This window comes from Pieris rapae, chromosome 8 (assembly GCF_905147795.1).
Source record: "Pieris rapae chromosome 8, ilPieRapa1.1, whole genome shotgun sequence".
NCBI lineage: Eukaryota > Metazoa > Arthropoda > Insecta > Lepidoptera > Pieridae > Pieris > Pieris rapae.
This window is the reverse complement of record NC_059516.1, coordinates 5,167,656-5,194,738: the sequence shown is the minus strand read 5'-3', so window position 1 is coordinate 5,194,738 and position 27,083 is coordinate 5,167,656. Positions and strand designations below refer to the sequence as shown.

At 32.2% G+C, this 27,083-nt stretch overlaps 1 protein-coding gene across 1 annotated transcript in view; it reads right to left on the bottom strand.

Moving 5' to 3' along the window:
• The window catches only part of LOC110996254, a 61,072-nt gene that overhangs the window by 12,335 nt on the left and 21,654 nt on the right, over positions 1 to 27,083 (bottom strand). Inside the window, exons 2-3 of the mRNA XM_022263841.2 lie at positions 24,565 to 24,596; positions 8,208 to 8,239 (exon numbers count right to left, since the gene is read on the bottom strand). The gene's annotated coding sequence lies outside the window, so the exon portion shown is untranslated. The remainder of the gene's footprint in view (positions 1 to 8,207; positions 8,240 to 24,564; positions 24,597 to 27,083) is intronic.

Sequence of the window (27,083 nt, the reverse complement as noted above, 5' to 3'; positions counted from 1 at the left end):
TATGAACCTGATGATGGACTCCGAAGGTGAGTAGTGGATCTCGAGGATGGTAAGCAGCAGACATACCGTCATTGAGCTCGTTGTAATCAGCTCAGCGAGATGATACAAGAAATGTGACTATATGAACCTGATGATGGACTCCTAAGGTGGGTATTAGGTCTCGAGGATGGTTAGCGGTAGACATACCGTCATTGAGCTCGTTGTAATCAGCTCAGCGAGACGATACGAGAAATGTGACTATATGAACCTGATAATGGACTCCGAAGGTGGGTACTGGATCTCGAGGATGGTTAGCAGTAGACATACCGTCATTGAGCTCGTTGTAATCAGCTCAGCGAGACGATACTAGAAATGTGACTATATGAAGCTGATGATAGACTCCGAAGGTGGGTACTGGGTCTCGAGGATGGTTAGCAGTAGACATACCGTCATTGAGCTCGTTGTAATCAGCTTAGCGAGACGATACAAGAAATGTGACTATATGAAGCTGATAATGGACTCCGAAGGTGGGTACTGGATCTCGAGGATGGTTAGCAGTAGACATACCGTCATTGAGCTCGTTGTAATCAGCTCAGCGAGACGATACTAGAAATGTGACTATATGAAGCTGATGATAGACTACGAAGGTGGGTACTGGGTCTCGAGGATGGTAAGCAGCAGACATACCGTCATTGAGCTCGTTGTAATCAGCTTAGCGAGACGATACTAGAAATGTGTTATATGAACCTGATAATGGACTCCGAAGGTGGGTACTGGATCTCGAGGATGGTAAGCAGTAGACATACCATCATTGAGCTCGTTTTAATCAGCTCAGCAAGACGATACTAGAAATGTGACTATATGAACCTGATGATGAACTCCGAAGGTGGGTACTGGATCTCGAGGATGGTAAGCAGTAGACATACCGTCATTGAGCTCGTTGTAATCAGCTTAGCGAGACGATACTAGAAATGTGTTATATGAACCTGATAATGGACTCCGAAGGTGGGTACTGGATCTCGAGGATCGTAAGCAGTAGACATACCATCATTGAGCTCGTTGTAATCAGCTTAGCGAGACGATACTAGAAATGTGTTATATGAACCTGATAATGGACTCCGAAGGTGGGTACTGGATCTCGAGGATGGTAAGCAGTAGACATACCATCATTGAGCTCGTTGTAATCAGCTCAGCGAGACGATACTAGAAATGTGACTATATGAACTTATTAATATTTAATATTAAATAAATATTAGGTAATATTTACTATAATACCACTATATTTCTTTGAGTTTATTGAAAAAATAATCAATTTCAACGATTCGTCTTCCAGTTGAAATTTTAAATATTTTTCTTGGTTCTGAAACCTACGAGTGCAGCATGTTATATCTAAGCTCATCTCGCTGAGCTGATTACAACGAGCTCAATGACGGTATGTCTACTGTTTACCATCCTCGAGACTCAGTATCCACCTTCGGAGTCCATCATCAGGTTCATATAGTCACATTTCTAGTATCGTTTCGCTAAGCTGATTACAACGAGCTCAATGACGGTATGTCTACTGCTTACCATCCTCGAGATCCAGTACCCACCTTCGGAGTTCATCATCAGGTTCATATAGTCACATTTCTAGTATCGTCTTGCTGAGCTGATTACAACGAGCTCAATGACGGTATGTCTACTGTTTACCATCCTCGAGATCCGGTCCCCACCTTCAGAGACCATTATCAGGTTCATATAGTAAAATTTCTTGTATTGTCTCGCTGAGCTGATTACAACGAGCTCAATGACGGTATGTCTACTGTTTACCATCCTCGAGACTCAGTATCCACCTTCGGAGTCCATCATCAGGTTCATATAGTCACATTTCTAGTATCGTTTCGCTAAGCTGATTACAACGAGCTCAATGACGGTATGTCTACTGCTTACCATCCTCGAGATCCAGTACCCACCTTCGGAGTTCATCATCAGGTTCATATAGTCACATTTCTAGTATCGTCTTGCTGAGCTGATTACAACGAGCTCAATGACGGCATGTCTACTGCTTACCATCCTCGAGATCCGGTCCCCACCTTCGGAGACCATTATCAGGTTCATATAGTCAAATTTCTTGTATCGTCTCGCTGAGCTGATTACAACGAGCTCAATGACGGTATGTCTACTGTTTACCATCCTCGAGACTCAGTATCCACCTTCGGAGTCCATCATCAGGTTCATATTGTCACATTTCTAGTATCGTTTCGCTAAGCTGATTACAACGAGCTCAATGATGGTATGTCTAATGCTTATCATCCTCGAGATCCAGTACCCACCTTCGGAGTTCATCATCAGGTTCATATAGTCACATTTCTAGTATCGTCTCGCTGAGCTGATTACAACGAGCTCAATGACGGTATGTTTACTGCTTGCCATCCTCGAGACCCAGTACCCACCTTCGGAGTCCATCATCAGGTTCATTTAGTCACATTTCAAGTATCGTCTCGCTGAGCTGATTACAACGAGCTCAATGACGGTATGTCTACTGCTTACCATCCTCAAGATCCAGTACCCACTTTCAGATTCCATCAGGTATCAGGTTCAGCAACTTATTTTACTTGGTTGTACAAGTTTCACTTGAAACTTGACAACTCTAAATTTGAGTTTTGTTTGGGTAGGTACTTATATACATATACTTATAACATACAATAATTTCCGAAGTTCATGTCCTCGCCTCACTTGATATTTCTTTTTATATTTTGGCATTTCTAAAAAAAGTCCGCGGGTAAAAACTAAAATACGCAAATATTTAATTATTATTGGCTTCGACACACAAGCGTAGTCCTCCCGTCGCAAAGCGTTGAGGTGGACTGAAGACAAGCCGCATGCAGGGCTCGCGGGTGTGAAATTGCGGAGGGAAGCCCATTGCGCTTGAGTTTATTTACCTTTTATTACTTTCCATGCCCAGGAAACGAATTAATACAAATTTTTTTTTATCAAAATAATAATATATGCTATATCTAATAATACGTGTAAGATTAAAATAAATCGCATAAACCGTTTTGGAGCGAATTTGTAATTTATGTCTAATCTACGGTTCGATGGTAAATTTTTTTTTGGGAAATTGGTATTGCTTTTATCTTTTTTGGTTTTATCAATCGATACAGTAGGCTTCAACCCACAATATATATTTTTTTCAAATGCATATGAGCGACAGTTCTTCCAACAATTTAATTTAAACTAGGGCTAGTTGACCGATTTGAGCACTGTTCAAGCCTTAACCTGCTAGAGTTAATAGTCTGTGGTTTCGGACATTTTTATTTTTAAACCCAACAGTTATCTGTGGTGTGGAAATATATAAACTAAAATATAAGCATTTGACTGAGTTGCTAGGCTTTTATATTATTTATTAAAGCTTTTATTATTATTTTCTTGTCCTTCAGGAATCAAATTTCTTCTGGTAAAAAGTAATCAATAGAGATAAAACTCTTCCAAAGCCACAATGAAACTTTTTATATTGAGATAGATTAGGTAAGTTAATTTTAAATAAGTATACAATTCATAACAAAATTAGATTTTACAACGTAAAGATTTTATATAAAAAAGTTCGAAAAATATAAGAGTGCAAAATAGAAAAAGGAATTTAAATATAGTGTTTATGCATAGACGAATGATGACAGAGACAAGACAACGATTATACAAAAAAATATACAATTATATTAACTCTTGCTCACAATAATAAGCCAAGAAGCGGTTGGGTATTTTACAAGGAATGCAGCCGCCAGCGTTATGATAACATTGACTTTAGTTTGTACTAGAAATGTATTTAAAATAATTTTTAGATAAGTTGATTAAATAATATTATCTCTAATATTGAAATATTCATAAAGCTTACAACCGTTATACACACTTCAGATATAAACAATAATATAACGCAATTTTAATGTTTACCATTTAATACAAGGAGAAATTTATTGTCTGTGACTATGGGTCCCAATACAGATTAAAAATACGCTCTATACATATCAATTTAGATTAAATGTGTTCAGTGGTCTCATATAAACTAATGCTTTCCGCGTCGATTTATTACTCGGTATGAGGCTGTATAATGAGCAGGCAATAGGTAGTTTTAATGGATGCAGAGCGGTAAAAACGCATTAATTTTCTTACTATTATCTCAAGCTCCGCTGCAGGCGCCAATTACTTCCTAACTAAAGGTGAATATGTTGTTTAAGTATGTTGATTTTAGTTACAAGATTTTTATAAGCGTCTGAATTACATTAAATTATAATAAACACAAATTTATAAAACCAAAACCAGGTTTGTTATATTTTGGACATAAGTATCATAAATTTAACAAAGATTATGTAATCAGCAACACACGTAGGTATGTACTGTTATTGCTAACAGGCGCCTTAGACAAGATGCCTAAACAGTAATGTATGTTGAGAGTCGAAAACTTAATTTTAATGAAAATTTGTCGATACAAACTGTCATTTTAACACAAATTACAAAAGGCCCCTGGGTACTGGTCCAGTTTGTTACAGAATCATATTTTGAGACTTAAGATCATGAAAACATACATAATACCCAGTAGATGTCACGGTCAAGAAATTGCTTAACTCACAACTCGAACCGGTAAACAAAAACGTTTGAAATTGAAATGAGAACAAACAACAAGAGCACCACTAACTTGACATTGACAGTACTGAGTAGTCAGCCCTAGTCCTAGTTCTATATATAATAGACAATTTACAACGCAATGCATAATATATATGTCTAATAGGATTTAAAACGCGTTACGAATAGGAAGAGCCTATATTAGACGTCATTTAAAAATTTCAGTCGCTATGACGTACTCAACCTTCAGGTCGTCAACTAATGAATTTTTAACTACAGAAGCGCTCATACGATAAAACATCGTGAGGACACTATATACTAAGTGTCTATATGTGTCTATGTCTATCGCAGTTCACCAATGAAACAAACACCAAGACCTATTTGCGTTAAGAATTATTACAGCAGCATTAAAACGCTAACAGTGATTTTGATTTATTTGCCTAAGTACAATATTTAACTATTTTAACGTGTGATGAGAGCATGAATTAATGATAGCAGGTGCTCACAACATTTTGTAAAAAAAACTTGGGCGATTTAAAAGAGTTACGGAGAGTTTATTGCCAGTTCTTCCGTTCCGTTTAATTTAAGAACTGGCTTTGAAATTAGAATCATATTATTGTTTTAACATAAGTTACCGACACTAATACATTTGATTTTATTTACGTAAAATACAAGTTACATACATCAAACTTTCGTTGTACTCTCATTAGACATAAGATTGAATACCTAATTATTGAATTGCTAATAACAATCCGTTAAACAATAGCAAACTGTGTTAATTAGTTAGTTAAATGTAACTGCTATTTGTCTAGTGTTATTGAATATGCACATTAACTATTGAGCTTCGAAATGAGTTTAAATACTGTGTAAATGTATTTAACTGTATTGTTTAAAGTTGAACTATGTAACACAGTTATGTCTGAAATTCGGTCACGGTAGTGTAATTTGTATTTTAAATCATAAGCATCCATGACTGGTCATGCAAGGACCTATTATAGGCCCTGTTTTATTTCTTCATTCCGTATATAAGACTATTTTGTATACGCTGCTTTTTACGATTTTACTATGCACTTTAGAACCAGATATACCTTGGAATGTTGAATGTCAACTGATTTCTCTACAACTCGCTCCTTAAGTGACCTTTACCGTGACTTGTGGGTTAAAAGAAGCATGAAGGAACGATGTTCGTAATACATTTGCATAAGTAAACATGCTAAAAATAGAATCTAAGAATAGTAAAAACCATTAGTACGAGGGAATAGATTAATAGGAAGAAATGATGATGAAAAGCGTGCCACATGGTTAAATAATCAGAATCATTTTAGCAACAAATTTCCGCAAGAATAAAGTCTAATATCGTGAAAAAATATTAATTAATTTAATTAACTTTATACTATTACTATCGGAAAAAGAATAAAGTTTTCCATAGTATTTTTTAAGTTTCCAAATGTAAACAACTGACAATTGTTATACAATAAGCAAGATACTGCAATTCAGATGCATATATATGAATTTTAAAAAATTGGTAATTATTAAAAAAGAATGGAGAGCTCAATGTATCTTTGCAATTTCTGGAAACCGAACCATCACTTGTGTAGGATTAACCTTAGAATAATTCTTATTTCAAAAATCGTTCCTTGGTTGGTTTGATAACAATTAGGTATAATTCTTTTTTCTGTACTGGTTTAACAACGCTAAGGTTAAAAGCCATCCAAGAATGGAATACAATGTTTCATTAGCAGATGAAATATAAAAATTAGTAGGAAATTGTCTAGAACGGTTAGAATGTTACAATTACCTTTACTCTCTTCTCCAATAAATGAAACACTAATTGTTAAGTGAAAGTCAAAATTTATCTCTTTCATAACAAAATGATCGAGTTAATAAGACTCATTATGTCATCTTAAGTAAACCACAGACCGCATTTTTATTTTAACAAGATTGTGAACGTGATGAAAGTAATCGGACATACAAATTAGGGTCACCAACACTCAATAACAAAACCGCAACGGTAATTTCCAACGGTGGGTTCCGTAAAATTATTGTACAGTTTTATAAACTTTTATATTGCAGTAAATAGACTTTTACTCTTGTATTTATACATACATATTTACGCAAGAAATAGATTAACAAAATCAAATGGTGATGGACCGATTCTAAATTTGAAAGTTAAAGAAGAAATTCCGATTTCTGGTAATATGTCATTTATTCACCCGTAAGATTTACATTTATATAAGAACGTATTTGTATCTTACTGCCAAATTTCGATTCCTTTAATATTTAATGTCTATTTGTATTAAGTTGTTCCAACCTTGATATCAGCTATACTTATATTCGTGTATTTAGTAATACTGATAGAAATAGATTACTAAAATCGAAGGGTGATTCAGACTGACTCGAAATTGGAAATTTGAAGAAGAAATTTCAATTTCCGGAAATGCGCATTTAATACCCGTAAGTTTCTATGATTGTATGTATCAATGTAATTGGATTGTATCAAAATAACGTCTTCAGGGTCTGTGGTCTGTTGTTCTCAACAAATTATTTAATAACTTTCTGTAACGACAGGTCGTGAACCATATTTTACTCAAATGTTAAAAATTTGAGCATTTTTCATACACTAGTTTTAGCAAGTGAAATCAATGACATTATAGGTGGTCTAATTGGAATAAATGATTTGATATTTGAATGCAAGTAAGTCATACCTCCTGTCGTCACATGGGTGATTTTTTGAATTCAAAAAATATTGTTAATATGTATAAAGTTACACTTTAACGTTACATAAACTCAAACGTTACATTTTAATATCAAGTGAAAATACACGTGATTAAAAACAAATGAAAAGTAGTGCCCGACGAATTTTTATTGTATTTGATTCCTATATATTTTATTTTATAGGCTGATAACGAGACCATATGCCAACACTTCGGGCACTACTCTTCATTACACACATGTATTTTCAATTCATTTTAATCGCAGATGTCGAATTGTCGTTACGCTTTCTTCAAAGTTCCACATGCCAAGATTTTTCACTTGTAAATGTTTGATAATAATTTACACCGTACAAATGAGATTTTTGAGAAAGTAATTTAATTCACATGTTCGAAAAACGACCATTTAATTATTACATATTTAATTTCTTAAAGCGTTTTGTAACTAGGGTTGCCCCATCCAAATAGCGGCGGAGAGTTTATTGCCATTTCTTTTCTCTTCCGTTCTACGCCCTTGATTTAAGAATGGCATTAAATGTAAAAATAGAAGTATTCAATGTAGGTATATTTTTTTGACGTTCATAAGTGTACATTGTGTTACCTACATGAATAAATGATTTTTTTTATTATTTTGAATCATTATTGCTGTCGGTTTTCATAGAAAGTAAATTTAATAGTCCGAAAAGGACTTCACTTATTTTTTATTATTATTATTTATTATTCTTTTTTTCCATCATAAAAAATCACCGAATTAATTTGAATGAAGTTTTTTTAACAAATACAAAAACGGATGTAAAAAACTTCTTTGCATACAAAAACTACAGCAGACAGATCCATGAATGCAAGCTTATTAGCTCATAACATCTCCGTTATCAATACTCGTTTTCTCTTCCACGAAATAGTCTACTTCCTCAATCTTACCTTTTATGGCTGTGCTTCCAAGGAAGTGTGATCTGGAAGAAAAATATTAACAAGTATTAATTACTAAGTAAAAACGATTGAAATGTCGTAGAAATTCAATCAACTTATTAAATAATCATTGTTATTACAGAAGATACTGTCATAACTGTGACGTAGAAAAAACACATTTGTGTATGTATGTATTTGATACATTGAAAGTTTTATTAAAACGCATTATCTAGTTAAATAAAGTTTAATTAAATATCAAGAAAAAAAATTCTACGTAATTAAAGAAATGGACATTTTTTATTTTAAAATGTTGACAATGCAAATTTGAGGGTTTTTTGTGACGGTGTGCGCGCGCATCGTCAAATCTACTCTCATCATTTTTCATCATTTCTATCGTGCCAAAAGAAGTTTCAACTTTAAATGTGTAGTTTCGGTTTTATATAACTTTCGTTTAAGTTATCATTAGACTAACATAAAGAATTATTTCATGTCTACGCAAAATTCTAGTCATTATAAGTTCCCTAATTCTTTTGTGTAACGAAGTTTTAAGTCAATTAATATTTTTATATAACCAGTAATTCTGATATAATTTATTGTAATTATCATGTATAAAGTATACTTGTGTACTAATAAATTATAATTATTAATGATTATAGATCTCTTATTCTTCTTCATAGTGACAGTATGTAAATTAGATCTATCATCGCGAAATACTTCAGGTCAATGAACAATGGTATAAATCCTTACATTTATCATATTTAACATCTCTTTAAAATGCTAAGTAGCCTACCATAAAAAGAAGAATAATATATCAATCAATTTTAGATGTGAATCGTGCAATTTTTTTTTAAGTAATTTAATGTGTAGATAATCAATTACATAAATTATATAGAAATTTAGTTAGCCATGTCTAAAATAAACAATTTTTTTTGTCTTTTATGATACGAGGTTCAAGATTGTCGTTTATCCGTGTTATTCCAAAAACATACCTTATAGCTATCTTAAAAACTATATATCTTAAAAAGATATCGAATACACCAATAACACTGCTAAATAAAACTAAGATTACATTACTGCTAAGCCGTGTCACAAGTAATAAACGTGATTGAAGAATGTTCGCACGCACATATATTAGCTATATACCGGAAACAATTTTTATAGAATTTTCTTATCAGATACCTTAGTGTTTTTGTTAACTATGCCTAGTGACTTTAATACCTAATAACCGTTATCATAATAAGATATATGCCTACGAATAACTAAGCTCATGTAGAAAAGTGTCTTTTAAAGTAAAAAGACAAATTTTTTTTTACTACACTTAAATATGCCACATATATAAGAATTATATGCCTAAACATGGTCTTCGGATGTTTTTAAGCAAAAATTTTATTTAAATAGTGCTTAACTTAAACTTAACTAGAGGCAAAAATAAACCTATTATATGCCTCAGATACAATTTTGGGTGATTTTCACTATGCAAATAAATGTTTTTGCCTAAACAGCATCTCCGCAAGGAGGATGATTCTTTGAACTCTTTTAACTTATTCTTTGTCTTCATCTACGTATTACTTCATTCGTCAAATATGAAAGCTATCAAAAAAAATATCTTTAATAATCCAGTGGTAAATTAAAACTTATCATAAAGATAACCGACGAGTTACTATAAGACATATTTTTTATTCAAAAATAAATCATTGTATTTACTTATGTGGAGGAAGAATGTCTTCTTTTTCTATAACGTAAAGAGTAGATACTACCTTAACCAAGCCCCCAATGGTTAAGGTTGTAGCCGTAGATTCTAGATGTACCTAAGAGATCATTTAACATTGGCAGTTGTCAACTTGGGGCTGTCTCAAAACGATACAATAAGACATTTTATAAATTTAAAAATAGAATATCGCCTTAATACTATAATGAGGAAGGACTTCCTCCAATCTTAAGAGAAGGCTGGCGTCCCGAAAGATCCCTAGACATCATTTGACTTTGACATTAGACTCATATTCATAAATAAAAGGAATAAGTTATCTGTCAACTTGTGCAGCAGTCGAAACTTCATGTGAGTAAAGTTTAATTTCAAAACGTAGTACTCGCGTAAATACTTGTAATTATTGTTAAATGAATGGTGACAGCTCCATTACACCTGTGTAATAAAAATTACCAATTACTATGGTAAATGCAATCAGCTAAATTACAATTGAATAACACCTACTGCAATTAAACGGTTAACGATTAACGGCACGAGCTGACTCTATCAAAATGGATTGTGTAACTTCTACTTGGTTCTTTGGGAAAATTTCGAGAGCCTCTGAGAATATATATTTTTTTTAAAGCTGTTTGTCTTTGACTGAATATATCAATGCATGTACATGTGGCTCTATGTGCCTTAGCCTCCGGAAATCCCATATCCCTATACAAAACACTCAATAATTAACATACTTATTATATTACAATACACAAAATGGATTTTTATATTCGGCAAGTCTCGCTATCATCGCCAGAGCTCAGAATCCTAATGAAACGCGAAAGATAATATAAAGCATTTGAAAACTTTAGACATCGTAAAATATATACGGAACCCATAAGTGTTCATTTAATGATTCACTACGCTTTTACTGTTTTCAATGATTTAACGGTCACGTCTCGTATCTTAAACGTGCGTTATATCATATGTGCCGTAGAAGAAAACTGTCATAAGCGACCATTACTGTTTACATAGTTAAACTATTCTACATTATAATACGGACCCTTGGTCCGTGGGGTCCTAGCGCGTTAAGGCTTTTTAGGGAATTATCAAAAAGGTTAGTCGACATCACAGGAGATCGAAGAGCTGGCAGCTACCTCGCACAAAGAATAATTAGTCTAGCTATTCAAAGGGGGAACGCTGCTAGTATCTTCGGAACCTTGCCTAAAGGGACTCCTTTTAATAATATTTTTTAATATTTAAATTTTAAGGTTAGTTATTAGATATATTTTTATGTATTATGTTATTTGTTTTGAATTGTATGTAAATAAATGTTTTTATTTTTTGTAGTTTATGTCCTGATCTATAAAATATTTTTTATTATTATTTTGTATGTATAATATGTAATTATGCCTCTATTTAAATAACTTAATAGCCAATGAGCCTTTAAGAGGACTTTTAAGAATGTTTTAACACAATTCAATAAATATTTGTAATTGAGGTACTAATGTAAAATTCAAAAATTTTAAAAGAATTTTGGTATATTATTCTTATTTATAGAATAACTATGAAAATATCTAAGCTATAATAACCATAATTAAGCATAACTCAAAATAATTTATCTTCATGAATTCCTTCTATAAATCTTCGTCTATAGTTCTGTAATAATTGTGATTAACCTTTCACATATTATAACCTGCATTACGCATAAAATTTTCAGTTTACCCATAAAATTATCTTAAGTCATACTAATAAAAGCCGAAGTTCATTAAGTAAATTTATCTTTAATGCATTACGATACGAATTTACGAGTTTATTTAATAATTGTCTTGGGTTAAAATAATTAACTTCCGAAAAAGGTTTTAACTAAATGGTAGAATTATAAATAAATTAAATTTTATATAATGTAACATTTACTTTCTAAATAATCGTCTTTAGGGAACGTTACGTTTTCACAAAATATTATATAAGGTATTAGTATGGATGATTGGCAGCCTTACGACAATACTCTATGACATAAGCGTCTATGATTGTCTGTAGTAACATGTCAAAATCGAATTTAAATTTCGAATATTTCAAATAAATTAAAAATGGAACATTATAATTTGGGACAATAAAATTGACGGACCGATAACATAATATTAAAGTCTACCACGCAAACGGTGTATCATTTCTTTTTTAACAATGGCACATTACTTAAGATTAATTTCATCTTGACAAATGGATCGATTAAGGACTTTCGAATTTCACCTTTGTATCAAATACGGTAAATATAGAAATGATCTTTATCAAATATTTATTGGCTGGACTTACAGTTACGCGATATATTTTACTCACTGACATATAAGGAAAAATGTATTCAGTTCAAACGAATTTCGTGCGTGTAACTTAAGTTAATATAACTAAGTAGGAAGTGATTAAATCCGTTATTTTATTGAATTAGTTTGCCTTTAAAAGAAATGACGTTTAATGTTAAAGAATTTAAAATAATTCCGATGGCCGCGTTTTTTTGTTTATTTCCAGTTTGTCATTGGACTTTAAAAGCTACATTATGTTTACTTAAAGAATAACAGGTTTTTAATAAACATAATTATTAAAAATGGTAACATTAAAAAAAATCCAGGGCAAAAATCCTTATTGACAGCACCAGCCCTCACTAGGGTGAGATAATAACTAAACTAACTAACTAAATTAATAAATGTACTCTAATATTTTTGCCTACACTTATGTTAGTTTGTGTTTCTCACGTTTTTCCACACAAAAATGAAATTCTCAAGAGATTTAAGAGTCAAGAATACCATCAACCATATTCCATTTCCATATGCGAAAGATGGATAGTCATAATTTTTTGTACTGTCTTATTTACACTGTATTTAAAATGGTAACACCTATGATCGAAAGTTATTATAAACAGCACTTTCTTTTCTTTTTAGCTGTATTTAAGTTGGCATAAGCTTTTTGCTATTAAGATATTTTAACCCGGCCCTTATTTCTTCTGGGGCTCGAGATAAAGTCACGTTGTGACACGTGTGATAATAGCCACATTAAAAACTGTCAATGGGCTATCATTTTCCCTCACCCACGTTACTAAGGACGCTCCTTATGCATTGTTGCGAAAAAGTAACGCATACAAATTAGTGAGTCACGGGTGTCGACAAGTTAATTCCTCTCAAGTCCTATGGGCTTCCTTTTTAAATTTTATTCGTGCAATCAAACAACAGACATGTTAAAACTGGGCCCTTTTGCTGTCAATGTTAACTGTAACAGAGTAAAAATAAATTTTCCGTGGACTTAGATAATATATAAATAAATTAACGCAAAAAGCATATTTTCGTTATTTTCTATTACTTAACTTCATTGAAAACAATTGACAACTCAAGAGAGACATTATTATGTGTAGATTAAATATTAAAACGAATGAAAAGTTAATTAAGTAATAAAACTAATGATGATTTTACAGTTTCTAATAAGAGTTGGAGAGTGCTTCACTAAATTACCTTGCAAGCGAAGACTGCCGTAAAAATTATAACTGGTGTACGCGTTTTATGGATTTCAACATGAGTTAATCTCATTTTAAATGAAACGGACTGAAAGATACATCGCATAGAAAGTGTATAATTTAATAATCGTCTTTATTTTTTCTTCACTATAAACCTTAATTGGTTATACGATAATCAAATGAGTTTTAATGCAACACTATAGTCATATCAATAGTGAAATAGGTAGTTCATTTTATTGATTAATAAAAAGCCAGTGGCGCTACTAAATCGACCTCAGCTTGCATCTCAATTATTTCTGACACATGTCGTCGATATTTGGCTTTTAGACATGCCGGTTTTTCGGTTTGGCTTTGAGAACTTATACTAACAGACAGATTCCGTTGGTGTCATTCGAATATCCTCAGGGATTGAGGGTGCCATGATTAGGCCACTGTGCCAGAAAGCAGTGTGCTTTCGTTGTACCAACCTACTGTGTTTTACTGGGTATCGTGATTGTTATTTGTAAAAACTTTTTTCTAATTATTTTTCTGCTAAGCACTAATAAGTTAAATTAATTAGAGAATTGCGGTACGGGAAAATGCTTGTTTAATATTCATATATTTTACAAGAACACTGTGTATGAATCTCATCCATAACAATTTCAACGACAGAAGAACCTTAACGATTAAGGAATATACGAATTTTGATGAAATCGCTGAGTTAATTAAGTTGAAACACTCCCTTAATGCCAAGTTCGTGAATGGGCGAAATCATTAAAGAATTCATTAACTCCGACTGAATGATCTTGTTGCGATTACAGTAGCCGCACGAAGTGCAAGTTTAACTTGATACAATGTAGAGAAGGTTGCTTTCAAAGAAAGAGTAGGATAAGACTCAGGCTTAGCGCTTAGCATGACTCCCGTATTCCAAAAACATATGACATAAACTTGACTGTAAATCTTGGCCTTTGAGGATTTGATGTCAACAGTGAGCCTGGAATATCTGGCGAAATAATGTCCGGCTCATAAGGCTTCAATCTTCTTTTGTTTTTTTACCAACCAATACTAGCATAACATTTCATACTAAATTTTGTATGAAACACAAAAGATAATATAATTATATTTAGTGATAATTATTACTAAATCTAATTATAAGTAGATAGAGTTAGGGATATTATCTTTAAAAATAATATTAATATTAATCTCACACTCATCGCAACACTTTAAATTTATTTCTTAATATTCCTAGAAATACCAAAATTCTTACTCAAAATAATTTGAGCACTAAGATGATATTTTCGTTTAGGAATGGTAAATTATCAGTAGAATTTTATTTCGCTAGGAAAATTATTTGCAAACATTACGCTGAGCATGTAATTATTTTGCTGAATTATAAATAATTGCGTTATTTCGTTCATCAACATTAAAAAAATACTTTTTACTTAAAACATTATAATACAGTTTAACATTCGTATTTTATACAGGTACACACAGTGTATATAGAATCGCAATAGATAATTAGGTATTTCAACGCCAGAAAGACCTAAACGATTAGAAATATTCGCATTTTAAAAAATCGCTGAGTTCAAAAAAGACCAGAATAAACTAATTAAGAACAGAGAATTGCTTTTGATATTTATTTTCAGTTACTTCTACACAAATAAAATTGTTGCCAGACAAACCAAACAGAAGCTAATCTCAAAACACCTTCCAGCTTGTATTCAAATCGGAGGCTATTAACTCATTAGATAACCTAATTCTTCAACTCAACCAGTCTACCATCCATCACCAGGCTGCGTGTTCAGGAATCGGCGTATCTCAAATCTATTAAATGGACGTAGTTGTATTTAATAATATACATTTTTTTCTCATTGTGAATTATGTATAAACAATATGTATTTTTTCTGAACCCTTTTAAAAGTGAAATAATGCCCGTGTCAGGTTTCCCAGCTCGTCTATTACAAATTTAAATATATGTATATTTTTAAAATTACAATGTTGATTTTTTTTTACTGTTTACAACGAATTCTTTAACGTTCCGTATGCTGTTTAAATGCGTATGCGACGCGAAACAGAACAAGATATACAGACACAATTATTACATAATTATTTTAATTATAAATAGGAATTTTGTCATCGGTCAGACAGTACTTAGTCAATTCGCCTGACGCAGACTATATCGCCCAAGATTTAAAAAACGTTTTAACTTTTGGACATGCCACTGAGACCTAGCATGTACATTGTACATGTGTACATACACATGACACTTACTTATTCACACACATGCACATAATACACTCACTAATTTTCATTACTTAGAGTCATTGTTAAATCTGGAATAAAATTGTTAATGGATTTTAATTAATTAAAAAAAACCATAGAGAAGGTTCAAGCTCCTAGGTAGTCCTGCTTATCAGTGTTGTGTCAAAATTGTATTTGTATTAAAATGTGATGTGGAATTCTCGCAGTAACTACAGTGAAGCATTCGAAACAAATTCGTTATAGATTTGCTTTTATTTTTATTCGAAAAAGATGCCTAAACAACACGTTTAAAAGGCGCCGCCATCATAATCTGCATATGTAAATTATACCCAACAAAATTCTAATACCAATTATATGAAGTTATCAATCACCCAAGCAACACTTAAAATTCATGTATTCATATCAAACATCTTATAATTGCCTTTCTGAGACGAAGATTTACGTGAAATGGCACTGCGCAGCTTCTAGTACTATTAATCAAATAATACAAGGCTATCTATTAGGAATCACATTAAACAAACCACTAAATGTTGGCATGTTATTGGAAAATGCGTTTCCTGTATTATAAATATCGATGTTTGTTTATCACCCTTTCTCTTTCTCACTAGGGCTAAACGAATGAAATAGATGTCAAACATCCAGCAATAGTCCAGGAAGAGAGACAGTATGTAATTAATTGGGTGTGAAATAAGAAGATATTAGTACTTGTGCCAGAAGGACTTCCCTAGGGGCTGAACTGTGGACACCAAAAACAAAAGAACGTCAAGTTAGCATCTATGAAAATAATACGCTATTAATTTTAAGAAATAGATTGAAGAAATTTTGAAAGTCTTATTAATTTTAAGAATATGCAGCATTCAAACTTTCATTATCGTCATAAAATTATAAGTAATGCACAATAGGTAATTCTTTTGTCAGCTACAGATTATTACATCTAGGCACGTAATACGCCCTTTAATTGAGTTTCTGTAAATAAAATATCATTTGAATACTCGAGAAACTCTTTTAGTCACGACTACGATGGAAAAATAGTTGTAAGAAATAATGCTTTCTAAAAAGCTCACGCGGCAGAGCTTTCAGGCAATCTGAATGTGATCTGTTACGATACTGTATTATATAATATATTATAAATAATTTTAATTCATTGAACCATGTGATGATGACTATGTGATTTTAAAGTTTAACTATCCTGTTTGAACTAAGTGTACATGTATTCATTGGTTTAAATTTTTATTAAACGATACACGAAATAAAATAATAGTTATAGTTCTTAGTAGGTCGAAATTCCTGTGATATCAAAAAAAACATTTTTATTCTAAAATGAATGGGGAAATCTGAATAGTTTCTAACAGCACCTTTCGAGTTGTTACCCACAATGCCGTTACACTTTAAGATTTTCTATTGTGTGTGTGTTGCCCTATCAATTAACTGCGACTGACAACCAGAATAGAGAATTAGCTCTACAACTGGCAACTAATGCTAATGTCCTCAAGAAAACACGCAACAATGATTTAAAACAACTCTTTAGATGGCTAAGTATTTATATTACGTCTCATTTTGACGGCCTACACAAATTAGATGGATTAAAAATTAACATTTTTAATTTCTACCATTTTTAAAAATGCCTCCGGAATTTAAACCACAGAGTACGAGATACAGAAAACTTATTAATTAATTATGAATTTGCAATTCTTGACGGGTTAAAGTAGCAACGAATTATTCAGTATATAATGCCTTCAATGTCCAATAAACACTCTTAATTCAAAAGGTTAAAAAAGGTTCATATGAAGTAAATCTCACGATATTTCAATTATCGTATCCGATGCCCGTCTTTAAGCCACGCCTTTATGACGTGTCACTATAAATATTGTTGCCAGGTCACTAACCGGCCTTTGCACGGCCTTCGATAGGGTTGCCCGCTTTACACTACTATACAAATTTTATTACATTTATTTTAAGTGAATCGAGCGTGGCTCTTAGTATTAAATTTAAATTCCTTTCATTAGGTCTTTATTAATTTATTAATCGTATAAGTAAATGCAATGTTATGTATCAAACCAGATTTTTCCTTTTTAGAGATATCAAATTACACTATAAGACTGTATTATTACGGCCCTGAACAAAAATTTGATCGAGACAAACTCATAGTTAAACTATATTGAATCGATAAAATTCACGAATTGCTTACTGGTGAAAACAATAGCACTACCTGTCTAGTACAATAAATTATACGTTTTCATAAAAAAAACGATCTAACTCCACCGAGACATGATGCGTGTCTAAAAATACACATATCAGCGGCTAGATACAAAAAGCAAAAAGTCCTAGAATATTTTTATCCCAGGAATAAAAGGCTAGTTTGAAGCGAGTTGTGATAAAAAGACTTCAAACTTAAGGATAGCTACTAGTAGTAACATTAATAGCTGTAGACGTATCTTCGATTACTATCTTATAAGTAATTTGCTTGTTTAATTTTACTGATAAATTGTTTTGCTCAAAAGACTCGAGACGACATGAAAATCGGTTTGTTTCATCACTTTTTTCTCTATTACTAGCGGGGCCAGCGGCCAGCTTTCTGTTATTGATATTATGCGATGCATCAGCACTACGTATTATCTTAATCATCAAGGCTAGGCTTCAGATATCCGATATATATTTGTCTATTAGATAAAATAGATATCTGACTTGAGCAGATAGATATGCTTGTCACTGCACACCGTATATATATATACGGTGTGCAGTATAGGCCAGTGTCATTTACGGTTCTCGCGCTGTTTTCCTACATCGTACCAGCGAGTGTTGAATACGTACACAGACAAAAACTATTGTTGCACGTTTGAAACAATGACCTCAGTGATGAGAGCTAGATGCTGATGCCACTGAGCTGGAGGCCAACCCTTCTGAAAATATGATACTGACCTACCTACAAGTAGTATGCTTCTTTGTAGTCAATTTAAATGTTGCGTCTATTATTATTTTATATTAATTTATTCTATGAACAATTAGGAATGCCACAACATATTTTGCGTACACCGAACAAGATACCAAGACAAAAGTAAACATTTATTATACATTGTATATTTTGATGAGAAGAGACGGGCTTTAGTTTGCTACTTGTGGCCACATTACCCCCGATTCACCTCCCTCGGACAAGTTCAAAAGCTTTTATTTTGTTTCCCATGGGCCATGGGTGCTAATTAAAGATTTAAGCTGGCGCCTTATAGATAGTACTGGTGACCCCAGAGCAAGTGTAAAAATAAGTATCGCAATATAGCGAGGAAAAATATGCCAGCATTAAAGATACACTGCCACACGGACCAAACTTTTTAATTTGTTTTAATTTTTATCTGTCTTTTTCAAATAAAACAACATATATTTATTATACATTATTGACATCAGTTTCCCTTAAATCAAACTCTGATTTGTTTAGAATATATCATCAGTTATGATTATGATAAAATTGGTAAAACATGTGTATTAAAAACAGATAAAAGTGATTTATTAGAGAAACACAATTCTTTTAATTGTACACAAATTAGATCGTATTTGCAATCTATATCACTTTCATCTATCAATACTAGATATTACGAAAGTGAAAACGACCAATAAAAAGGTGTAAAACGATGAAAAAGTATTAGAATCGTCTCAGGCGGTCCCCTGAGGCTGGCCGGCGTCACAATTAAGTTAGCTTTTTCATACACTTTTTCATTGACCAACAATATATCGTACACTTTTTTAATTGAAGAAAGTGACGATCATTATGTAGGAACATTCTTTTTGCTCTAAGTTTAAAATAGGTTGCGTGTTCTACAAAATAATTGCTGGACAGTAATTAGAATACCCGTCGCCCACGGCGTTTGAGTTTACCCATTTTATGTGAGAACTGAGATATAGCATATTGTTTTGCAAAAATAAAATAAGGCGACATACAATTACCTATTGAAACCAACTACTGGTTTTAAACCTGCTTACTATAGTTACAGAAGTATTTATTTTTAAACTTAACAATATATTTTTTTTTATCTTAATTCTAATATTAATAGCTCTAGTCTTTCATGGACAGTAATTGCAAAAGATTTTCTAACAATCATTATAACTGGTATCACAAAAGAAAGTTTACATTTAGTTTCAGATGGCTATGTGACAATGTTAGACCACTTCTTGGTGCCTGAATTTCAAAACTTTCCTGGCTATAACCAAAGAACATACATGGTTTCGGCAGGACGGAACAACGTCACTCACGTCCAATACATCTCTGCCACGGGTTCGTGAAATTTTCCTAGGCAAATTGATTCCTAATTGAGTCCTGATTAACTCCTACGGATTAAGCCTATATCTATCTATGCCAATAAGCCGACTTCTCTGGCGCAATTGAAAGAAAATATCTGCCACGAAATGGCAGCCATCGCTGAGTCCACCTGCCGTGCCGTTATAAGTAATTTTATTGTTCGATTAAATGAGTGCCGCAAAGGCGAGAGTCTACATTTGGACGGTATGGATTTTAAGAAATAAATTCATAAAATGTGTACTTTAATAATAAATTAAAAACTATTTTGATACAGGACTTACATTTTTTTAAACCTAGGGATGTTCTTGAGTCTAGACTACCCGTGCATATTTATTTTTCTTTGTGTGCAGAGTAAGTAGGTGACCAAACCGAGCAGCCATATTCGAAAATACTTCTTACGTATGTATAGTATATAGATATAGTATAGTATAGTATAGTATATAGCACTTTCATAAAGTTAAAATCATGAAAACGTTCACTGATACGTCTTACAAAGCTAAGCTGCTTATAGGCTTTGTCAAGTTACTTAGTTACAAAGGTTATTCAAGTCAGCCTGGATTTTGTGACTGTCTTCTTCTTTGTTTATTTTTAAGTATACCTTTTTATCATTATTATTTATTTATAGATGTTGAGAGAAATAAATGCCGTAAATCCAAAGCTCAACGGCACCACCGCATTGTATTAGAAAGTGAAAATCTAAATTCACATTTCAAGATAATAAATCTTTAATATGAGAAAACAGTATAATACAATGTAACAGATTGTAGGGGCGTAAGACTCCATTGTTGAGGAGACTCCTAAGTGATTTACATCGCATTCCGCGCGACATCTCTATGCTTACAAACACTCGTAAATCTATGAAAACCAATATATTATGTATGTATTATTAAATAGGAAATTGAGTTCTGAGGTACCGGTGTATTCATCGTATTAATTGCTTATACGTTTTGTAAGTTAATTATTAAATTATACAACGTTGATTATTTTAGAAGAAACAAAAAATATAACTATACAACCGGCCGTATACAATGCAGTTTCATTATTATGTTATCGTTTAGTAGTAGCTATTTAACAAGTGTTTATTTATTTATTATAAATATTACAGCGAAAAAATCCTGACGTTCTACATCACGGCTTGCCCACGGTGGCCTGATTTTATTATATATATACATATATATTGTAAGATATATTTAAAAATTCGATGTGTTTCTGCCTCTTTGATACGGTTTCTGACTATCAATATATTGTTTAATTGTTGCTTAAAAGCCAAAAGTAATTTTTGGCAATGAAAGTGACTTAACTGTTAAGTAGAAAACTTTAAATATGTTTTGCGCATTTCGCTTTATGTTATTATACTGTTTACCAATAAACTGTTTTATGAAAATCTAAGAGCGCTCTCAATACGAAATAGTTAAGCTTTAAACATGATAAGAACGGAGTTGTGGAAGCTTTCTATAGTTTCTAGTAAAATACATATTAAATTAGTTTCGGTGTGAGGAAAGTAGCTGGAAATTTATGGGATACATGTATTGTATGCATATAGAGAGAGAGTATGGAGACTATAAAAGTAACGCGACATTCCTCACTGGGCTATTTCAATAACCCCCTACGAAACTTTTGAAAATATAACGAAACTTTTAGTACCTTCGTTTTTCTTCACATTGCGAGCTAGAGTTAATTGCGAGTGAAAAAGGTTATAATCCGGCATACGCTTAGACACTCGTGAGCCAAAAGGCTTTACTGCACTATAAACGTTACTGAGTATTTTATATACATACAAACAAAATATTAAATCTTTTAATCGACGTAAACAAATTTGTAAGTAAAAATGATCGGATATAAATCAGACACGGATTCTTAAATTAGACATAAGTACAAAATCAAATCAAAATCAAAAATCATTTATTCATGTCGGTAACATAATGTACTCTTATAAACGTCAAAAAAAGAAATATACATTAAATGCTTCTAATTTTACATTTACTGCCAGTTCTCAAATCAAGGGCGTAGAACGGACGAGAAGAACTGGCAATAAACTCTCCGCCACTCTTTTTCATCGCCAAGTTTTTTCTTCCACACGTTTTAAGGAGCTGCAACCATTACACCATATTCCATATGACATCTTGAGCAACCAAGAATAATAAAATAAATTAAAAACAAAGATTTGTCCTCTATCAGGAGACATGGTGAAATAGGAGCACGCACTTACATACTCGTGAGAACGTAGTAGAAACAACTAATATCACCGCATACATGAATTCAAGTACGACCAGTACTTTAATGACAATTCATAAATATATACACATTACAGAAAACATACAATACTTTTGATTGTTAAGAAAGAAAAACCAAAAGTAGAATTGCTGATTTTTGACTTGCATGAATATTTGTACAAAGTTGACTTTCAGAACAAAAGTTCTAATACTTAGACTTTATTAAGTAAATTTTCTTTTGTAATAAAGAACAAATGAAAACAAGCCTTATTATCTCTTTTTAGTCTTATTATTAACAGTTAAGAAAGAGAAATATATGATAATTCCTGCTATTTTAACGCCAGATATCAATTTAAAAGTCAAATTAGAATGCCGCGTAATGCCTTCCATGTTGCTTCTATATAAAAACTGTTTCCAGTTCATTTATCAAAATTATAAGAACGCGCAACGTATATATTTAATTTATACATCTCAACCGTTAGTTTTATAACGATCTAAATGTGTTACGAACTAATAATGATACTTAAAAATGCATCTGACGTTCGTTGGAAACGAATTTCGGTCTTCAATTGATTCTTGTTATTATAAAATCTTTATAATTGTTCGGTTTTTTTTATTCCTCAGTATAATTATTCCAATGAGCAATATTCATCCAGTTTTTCCTATTAGTCCGCTAGTAATCTGTCCATATTTTCTTTTGTCGTCCTATACATCTGTTTTCAGTAGGTCCTCAATCAAATTACTGGCAATTAATTGATAAGTAGTGAAATAAATACTGAAGTATTTCCGAACCAATTCGACAAGGGTCCTTCAAGAAATGATCCTACCTCCTGCCTCAAAAAAATAAAATAAAAGTAATTATCAAAGCTAAGGTGATATTTTAATAAACATTGAAAATGCAATTTTGTGATGAAAAATTTCCCAGTGGACCTTTTTAGCAACGCCATGGAAATAAGCTACTGCTAACTAGCAATAAAAGTTTTGAAGAACCGTAAATGTTTCTAACTAGTTTAAATTTATAGTTCCCAGCTTGCTTGTAAAAGGATATTAAAATATAAGCTTGCGCTTGATTTATTTTCCTTGAGGCTTTTGTATTTCCTGTATCAAAACGTTGTAAAACATATTCCATTTATAAAAACATTTACAACGAATTACAACAGATGGCAGCCTTTAATTCAACTGAAGCTCGAACAAATCAGTAGATGTGCTTATAATAATTGTGTACTATGTACTTAAATTCTTTTAAATTTTTAAAAATTATTTTATTTTCTCCTAACCGCTGTATTGCTTCGGTTGTGTCGGTGTCTTCGGTGTCTAAAAGTATGTTGATGTTGAGATAAAGAGATAATACCTATACACAGAGAGATATCCACACCCTGTTTTTGAGATATTAAAATCTATACGTAGCTCATTTAGGGTTGATCGATCATGTTCCTCTTCTCTCAATTGTACATGATACTTCAAATAATACAATTGGGTTAATCTTTTCAAGATTGTGAGAAAGTTTACATAAAAAGACTGAACTAATCTGACCGTTGATCGTTTGGATGCCTGAAGCTAACAGGAGAATTGCATTGAAAGCTCATTACCATATCACCTTAGCGTTGCATTGCAAATAGGTAAAGCGCATCACGACACGATAATTCTAGATAGGGCTGTGGCAAAGTGACCGACTAAAGACGACATGAAACTATGTTTTACCAATTTATTTATTAGTAAAGGTGACAGTCAGTGTTATGAATAATATTTGATATTTGAACTTCAAAGCAGGAAATTCCTATGTTTGTAAGCCTGTCCACAAAAAATCTATTTGATATATTCCAACTATCATAGAGTTATTTTTTTTCGGTCTGGATTTATTATATAGGTACGTAACACTAATTATATGAAGGATATTTTTTTTATAAATGACATTTTATATCGCCATAGTTTATTTACAAATATATTCTAGTCTACGTTCAACTCACTTCATAGTTGTGACATTAAATATACATCTAATCTATAATATCTTAAAACCTTAAAATATTTTTTCGACAATATTATATCTGAATAACAGCCTTTTTCTTTGTTTACTTATGACAACTGAATTAAATTTTATATAAAAGGAGTTACATACATATTTTATTGTTTGTACACTGGCTGAGTTCACAAAAGTTGCTTGCTACATTGTTATTTAGAAGATTTAGACATATAAGTATAATTTTTTTATGTAGGATAGTTGGTGTGGGTTTTATATTGGCGTTCTATCGAATTAGTAGTAACTGTTAAGGTAGAATAATGTAGTGGAAAATAAATAAATACAATTTATTGTTTTAAAAGAAGATATTTTTTTAATACTCGGTTGACGATAATAATAACTTAGTATGTTTATCAATTTATTTATTAACCTATGGGCTCACAAAATCAGTCATTTTGATTTACCAATCATATGTAGGTAAAGTACTCACTCAGTTCACGCTAAAGGCGAGAGTCTTGATATCTGAAAAAAATAAAATAAATTGTCAACATCATCAAGTTTTTTAAACATAAAGTACATAAGTACATAAGTGATAAAGACAGAACATAATGTAGGAGCGCCTAGTTAAACTTAGATTATAAAGAATGCGATCATTCTGATTTTATGTATGAAGGGTGCGTACGTGGGTAAATTGTGCTTACTGGGTTACTCTTGACGCGCCCGTGGCACTGCTAGTTATTTCGACCAATTTCCATGCGCACTATTCATGCCATTACCTCGGATCACACAAGAATAACCAATAATGAATCACGTTATCAAATCAATCACTTATTGACAGCAATAAAATAACTTTATTTGTAAGCTCAGTGTTTGTATTAACTGTAATTACATACTTTAAACAGGAAATACAGATTTCGTTTAATCTTTGACTGATGTGTCCGGTTCAAATAATTTACTAGTGAAAGTTAATTTCACAGTAACGTACATTGTTTATGTTCAATTAAGTGAATGCGTGTATTTGTACAATTAATGTTTAATTAAAGTTAATACGCGATACAATGTCGGTGATTACATCTGAGATTGTAAGAAGTTGTTACGAGAATTAACTCTTATTCATAAAAATCTTTGTAGTTACACTGTTTTGTGTTGTGTTTTTTACTATAGAGAAATCGATTTTATAATTAAGAGATAGATTTTATTTGAGAAATCAGTGTTGCCCTACCCGCTGGCCATTCAGAGGTCGTAGGTTCGACTGGGACTTTCTTTCTTTGTGTGCAATTGCTCGTAGGGTAAAGGAATCATCGTGAGGAAACCGGGTTTCTTAAGAACCAAAAAGCCTGTATCAGTCACAGAGGACTGAACACCTATTTGCGATTTATTAAAAATAATGATAATTAAACTCACACCCACACATAAATCTCAGGACAAGACCACGATGTAGCGTCACTGGATTTTTGTATGTGTGTTTGCGTATAATTATAAGTATTACTACAAAATGATTCCTATTATTACAAGTGTATTACAGCCCGCATGCAATCGTATCTTACGAGTGCATACGAAATGGACGTACACTATAAGGGTGGTGCACACATGCGAAACGTCCGTCGTTCCACAACTGAGGTTAAGCCAATTGTTACGTGTACTATGGGGAACCATCTATCCACTGAAGTATTTTCGGACCAATTCAACTTAGGGTCCTTCAATAGAGCGTACCAATGAACCACTCACGAATACAGGTATTGAGATGTCCGTAGGCGACAGTATCTTTTAAAATCAGATGAGCCCAGTGCCTATTTGCGACCTATTATATAAAAATAAGTATTTTGATCATTTGGCTTGCATCTTCAACTTAAACTGTTTGCTTATATCCAACGATAAAATATACCGCGTGCGATTAAAATAACATGAAAAAACTTTCAGTGCTGCCAGAAGTTCGCACATAAATACATACATTATTGTTTAATGCTTTAATAATAAAATCAGCATTAGTAATAAAATCATTATTAGTAAGGGCATATGCACGAATTTAGCGAACCACAACTTAACGTGACTACATCACTTCCTCTCAATCAGATTCGCTTAAATCAACCAATTTACTGCTCTTAGTTTTTATATTTGATGATCCATAATGATTTCCTTGATGTTTTAATCGCATTGTTTCCGCGTCTCTGGGCTACGTATATGGTATTGCACTATCATGAATATATTAAAGTTGGACATCAAAATTATAAACCGTTTCCACGACTTTTAGTTATATGCTTATTTCTTAACGCCATATTATGCAATGAAAATTATTGGAACGATAATATTGTCATATATTATAACCCGCTTTGGTCGCTGGAGAAGTCGGATACTTCATTGATTACACTGATAACTTTTACTTTTACTATTATTTTTTCTACTAAGTATTATTATCATTACATTGTTATTATTTTCGCGACTGAGGCGGACACTAGCTGCTGTAGTCTCTGACAATTTCGCTATGGAAGACTCTGCTTCTCAGCATAATGCTGAGACAGGGCCAATTACAACCACAGCACACACGTATTGCATTCTTCAAAATTACGTTGTTCTTTAAAAAATCGTTATCTCTCATTCTTTTTTTATTTTATTATTATTATTTTCTTTGATTGTTGAAATTTTGTATGTTTCGGTGTGTGTTTTGTAAGTAATAAATATTATATCTATGTTTATGTCAGAGAAAAATTTATATATAATGATATATATTAATATATAGAATATAAAAATAGCCTACAACACCCATTTTTATTGGTTTGCGGCCTTTGAGTGAGGAATATATGATTAATTTAAAAAATTAAAGAAAGAACATCATCAGAAAAACCAAAATGCCTTAGACCCAAAAAAGTTGTTGGCGTATATCAGGGACTGATCATCTACTTGCTATTGAAAAAAGAAGTGATCACGAAACATATATTATGTACTTAGTTCTCCAGGTTTTAACGTCACGGGTAATGTTACATTATCGAAAATGATAACTTAATTAAATAT